At 45.1% G+C, this 5,315-nt stretch overlaps 1 pseudogene; it reads right to left on the reverse strand.

The window, feature by feature from the left end:
* Window positions 1–260: 260 nt before the first annotated feature.
* On the reverse strand, window positions 261–1,370 carry LOC102483731 (L-threonine 3-dehydrogenase, mitochondrial pseudogene; annotated as a pseudogene).
* Between the last annotated feature and the right edge of the window lie 3,945 nt (window positions 1,371–5,315).

Below are 5,315 nucleotides of genomic sequence, written 5' to 3' on the forward strand. Positions count from 1 at the left end.
CTGACTTAAGTCTTCATTCATGGTATGTGTGTCAGGACAATTCTAGGCAAACAGCTGAGTGGAGAGTTCTACCACCAGATGGACATTTTAAACCCACTGAAAGCTAGCTCCACTCCCCATCGAGCCATTCAACATGAGCTGCCCAAGTTTAGTCCCATCAGTTCGACTCCAGATAACATTTCCTTACAATCTTTAACCTTGGGGGCTTGACAGCTCCCTGTTTGTGGTCCAGGACCTACGATTTCTTCCTTTGGATTCTTTCAGTTGGCCTGGGTGATTCTGGTGTCAGAACTGTGGAAGTTCAACATCAATAGTCACCAGTTCTGGAAGATCAAAATTATGTTTCCACCCCTAGTCCTTCTGAGCATTGCTGTCATCAAAGTTCATTGGCCAGCTGTCCACTATGGCCCGTTGGACAGCATCCACGTTGTAAGTAATCTGGAATTCTGGCATGTGCTTGAGAAGCTCCTGGGCCAGCTCCTGGGACATGAAGCTCATAGTGTTCACATTGTAGGTCTGCATGGAGAGGGCTTCGGCTGGGACCTCCATGATCTCCAGGCAGTTGTCAATGAACATCATGGGAAACCTCATACTGGCCCTCAGGTTGCACTCAAATTTGCCATTCTTCCTAACATCGTGGGAAATCCGAACTGCATCGTCAGTTGTTCCTCCTCCAGGCTGGGAGTCAGCTGAACTGATTCCAGGATATCTCAGGCACCAGAAATCCAACCTATATCAGTAATAATAATGTTTTCCCATGAGTTCCGCATGGACCTTGGACACCCCATAGACAGTCCTGGGTCTCTGAATACAGAGATCAGGGGTTGGGTTTCAAGAAGAGATAGGTCCAAAAGCCCCAATTGTGCTGGATGCAAACAACCGCAGGTTGTGTTCCGCTGCAACGTCCAGAATATAATGCAATCCTGTTCTGTTCACAGCTCTCGCTAAGGACACGTTTGCTTCTCCAACAGCACTGAGCAAAGCACTGTAGTGAAACAGCCAGGCGATGCCGTTGTTGACTACTTTCTCAGAAAGATTCTATAATCCAAGATATCAGAATAAATAAACGGGCCACTGTGGAAGACATGATCAGGGGGTTTTCTTATGTCAGACAAAATCACATTGTCCTTCCCAAATCATTTCGTCAGAAAGTTAGCGACCCCCATTCCCAGCTGGCTGAGACCCCCTGTAATTAAAACTCGTGGATGATTCGTTTCAGAGAAAGAGGCTGAGTGAAAGTTGGCATCTGCTGGTAGTTGGCAAGGGGAGATGCCCAGAAACTGGACTGGCAGGGCAGACACACCCCAGCCACAGGCTGGGCTCTGTACCATCTGGCCCACTGCATGCCTCAGCATCTTAATGATTAGCATTTCCTTTTCGAACCCCCTTCACATGCACCGACTTCGCGATACTGTGAATGCAGCCGTGGAGGCTGGAGCAACACGTGGAGACCGACTGAGTGCAACCCGTAGACTCCTATTTGTTATTATTTTTAAGTATACCAGAGAGAGAGAGAGAGAAAGGGAATGTGAGACAGCAAGCCAGAAGGTCTGGGACTTGAACCGTGGTCACCCACGTGGGAGTCCAGCACCTTAACACTATGCCACCTGCCAGTTCCAAGAATTTGAGTTTTTTTTTAAGTTTATTTGTTTTTTTAGAGAAACAAACAAGGATCCCTGACAGGTCTTGCCAACTTGCCCTCTCCCATCCCGCCCTACAGCCAGCCAAGATCATAATTCTGCCTACAAGATGTTGCAGCGTGTTAAAATTAATGTGGGATAAGAGCCCCAGGCCTTCCTATGTGGCTCCATTATTTTGCAGAAGTGCACTATCACCTGTGCTACCACAGCTGGGCTAGGATTTGATTTTTGAAAAAAATAATTATTTAATTGCAGCTTCCTGATTTTATTGTTATTATTGTTGTTTAATTTAATTTTGCTATAGGGCACATGTGCTCACCAGAGAGAAAAAGAGAAAAAGTTAGAATTCAAACTGCCAGGGGCCAGCAGGTCTCATGGTAGTTAAGGGCAGTGGACTCCCACATGGGCAACCACAGTTCAAGTCTGGACCTGACAGCTTGCTTTTTTACTTTCCCTCTCTCCCTTCCCCCCCGTTCTCTTCACTCTGTCCCTCTCTGGTCAAATTAAAATAAATAAACAAATTAAAGTAAATTAAAACGAATTCTCAAAAAAAAAAAATGACATGGTGGTTAAGGGCACTGGAATCCCACATGGCTGATCATGGTTCAAGTCCTGGTCCTGGTAGCTTGCTTTCTCACTTTCCCTCTCTCTTCTCTCATCAAATTAAAATAAATAAATAAATAAATAAATAAACAAACAAACAAACAAACAAATAAAAAGAAGAAGACAAACTGCCAGGTCCAGGACTCACACTGCAATCGGCCATGTGGAAGTCCAGCACCCTAACCACCACGCCACCTCCTGGCCCCAGGATTGGATCCTAATTGGTTGACTTTATTATGCCAAAGGCAGATGTGGAGAAAAGGATTCTGTGTGAACAAATTTTCCTTGAAAGGCACAGAGGCAGGAAATAAAGGGTATATTTGGCTATGTGGGTAAAGAGTAGGGTGCTGGCTAGAGGATGGGAGACTGTAATAGAAATTAAGTTGGAAAGGGAGACTGGAGTTAGCTGTGTGGGGAGGGAATCAGTAGGGCCTTGCACATCCCAAGTTAAGAAGAATGACTTCAACTGGTTTGAATGTGTCCCCCGAAATGTCATGTGTTAAAATTTGGTGAGCCACTGTTCTGATGTTGAGAGGGTGGAGACATAATCCTGTTATGGTATTGAAATGTGGGATCTTTGGAGGTTATCTGGTTTAGATAAGGTCATCAAGGTGGGGGCTCCCATGACTGACTCCTTGTAACTTTATAAGAAGAGCAGACATAAAAGCTCTTGGCATGTGATGTCCTGCACTGCCTCAGAACTCTGCAGAGCCCTGCCAACAAGAAGACGGTCACTAGATATAGTTCCTTGACCTGGTGCCTCCCAAACTATAAGCTAAATAAAACTTTATTCTCTATAAATTACTCATATGCGGGCATTTCTATTATATGCAACACACCAGCCTAAAACACAGCTCTAGGCCTCAAAGAGGACACTCAATTGGCCTGCTGCCCCTCCTGGCATCTGAACACCATTCGGGTTTTCACAGCCCAGTGTCACTTGCTGGTCTCCTATTTCAAGGCTTTGGCCTTGGGCAAACTTTTTTAGGAACCAGCTTGTGTTTTGAGTGGGAAGTAGAGCTGCTCACATCCCAATAGTTACCCTTAGTTCTCCTTTTGGGATACACCCCAACCACAAGGCACTCTAATTGCCTGGCACATGACCTGTTCCACCACAGACTCCTCCTCCAGGGCAGGACATGTGGTGTGTTCACTTCTGCATCTCCAGAGCTACTGCTGGATATACCATCTTGTTATGAAAGTAAGGGAAGAGGTGATAACCTCTTTATCATAACTCAAACCATTGAATACTACAAAAGGGGAACATAACAGTCCTCTCACAACTGCACCCTTTTTGTTTGGCGGTCAATAACATCTACAGCAATAAAATCCACTTCATCTTGATAAGCCATTCTAGACTTCTGTAGGACTGGAGGGATGGGATTTAGGAGGATGAGGCACTTGTCCTACTAGGCTCTGGAATTCAGATGCACACGAGGCTGTGCAAAAAATTAGGACTCTTTATCATTGCTCTTCTGCCACAATTGCCCAGCTGACTTATGTTGGCCATCATGCCCTTGCCATCTTCTTCATGTCTTACTCTGCACCAGGCCACTAAGCGCTTCTTATTCCACAGTGGCTATTCCAGTGGCAGTGGGCAGACAGAAGCATGACTTCCCTCCCACACTTGTTCTGGCAACACAAAGAGAACTGGCAATGATTCATGCCTACCTTTCCTGTCCCTCCTTGCTTGCTTTCACTGTTTAGAAACAAAGCCCAGGAAAATATGGCTCCAATTAGAGAGGCTTCTCTCCTCCCCCTTTATTCTCTACCCTAAGGCATGGGGTGCAGAGAATGGGTGAAAAGTGGGACACAAGGCAGTCCAGTACTCTTTGGATTTTGGCATGCCATTTGCTCCTTGAGACCTCATAGTAGTTTTTTTCCCATGTCTTTCCCTCCCTCCCTTTTCTATTTCTAGAAGGTGACTTCTAGGGAGAGAGAGAAAGAGAAAGCACCTCCCAATAGGGCATGGTCACACACCAATCCTTTGTTCTCTATTCCTCCAATCCATCAGAATTTTGGGCACACGTGCATACATGCCCAACATGCTTTTCAAGCCCACTGGGGATAGGATTTGGATTGCCATCAGTTGTGTGGGATCCAGCTCTCTATGCATAAAGTTTGATCACTGCATTACAGGTCTGGCTCCTGCACTACAGGGTGGTGTTCCTCACCATAGACTTGCCAGATCAAAATTATTCTCCCTATTTTATTTTATTATTATTTTAACAATCTTCCATAGAGCATATGTGCTTGTGTGTGAGGGAGAGAGAACAAAAGTTAGAAAACATGGCCAGGAAAGAGAGAGTGTGAGAATTAGAAACTAAGGGGGATGGCCACACTGTAATCCCTTCTCTATTTTCCTCTCATGATCTTGGGCACACTTGCACACGTACCTGGTGTTTTCAAGTTGCTGGGTCCAGGGCTCAAACCACATAGTCAGTTATGTGGGATCCAGCTCCCTTAATCATCAGGCCACAGAGCTAGTCTATATTTATATGTTATAACCTGTCTTTAAAAAAAATCACAATACATATATTATGTTACTTATTCCTTAAAACATCTCTGTGTTGTGGGTATAGTTAACTCTTTATTAATTCAAAGTGTATCATGGCCTAGTGAGGTTTAAGTAACTTGACCAGGGTCATACAATTACCACCTGGTAGAGCCAGAATTATTTTTATTATTATTTTTGAACATGGCATTTGACTTTGTTCTTGACAATGTTCAGATGATTTTACAATAGATTTATGGAGGCACATTAAAAGTTATATGCTATTGGGGGACCAGCGGATGGTGTAATGGTTATATCGCTAGTCTCCCATGTAGTCAACCACGGTTCAAGTTCTGTACCTGGCGGCTTAAGCTCATGCTGGGCATGTGTTCGTGCATGCCCAAGATCCCAAGAGGAGAATGTAGGAGAGGGGATTGCAGCATGGGCATCCCCCCTCCTTCCAGGGGGGAGAGATTTCTCACTTTCTGTCTCTCTGTCAAGAGTATGCACCCTAGGGGATCAGCAGTTAGCGTAATGGCTAGGTCGCTGGACTCCCATGTAGTCGACTGCGGTTCAAG

The sequence above is a fragment of the Tupaia chinensis genome, unplaced genomic scaffold (assembly GCF_000334495.1).
Source record: "Tupaia chinensis unplaced genomic scaffold, TupChi_1.0 Scaffold000706_1, whole genome shotgun sequence".
NCBI classification, from domain to species: Eukaryota; Metazoa; Chordata; class Mammalia; order Scandentia; family Tupaiidae; genus Tupaia; species Tupaia belangeri.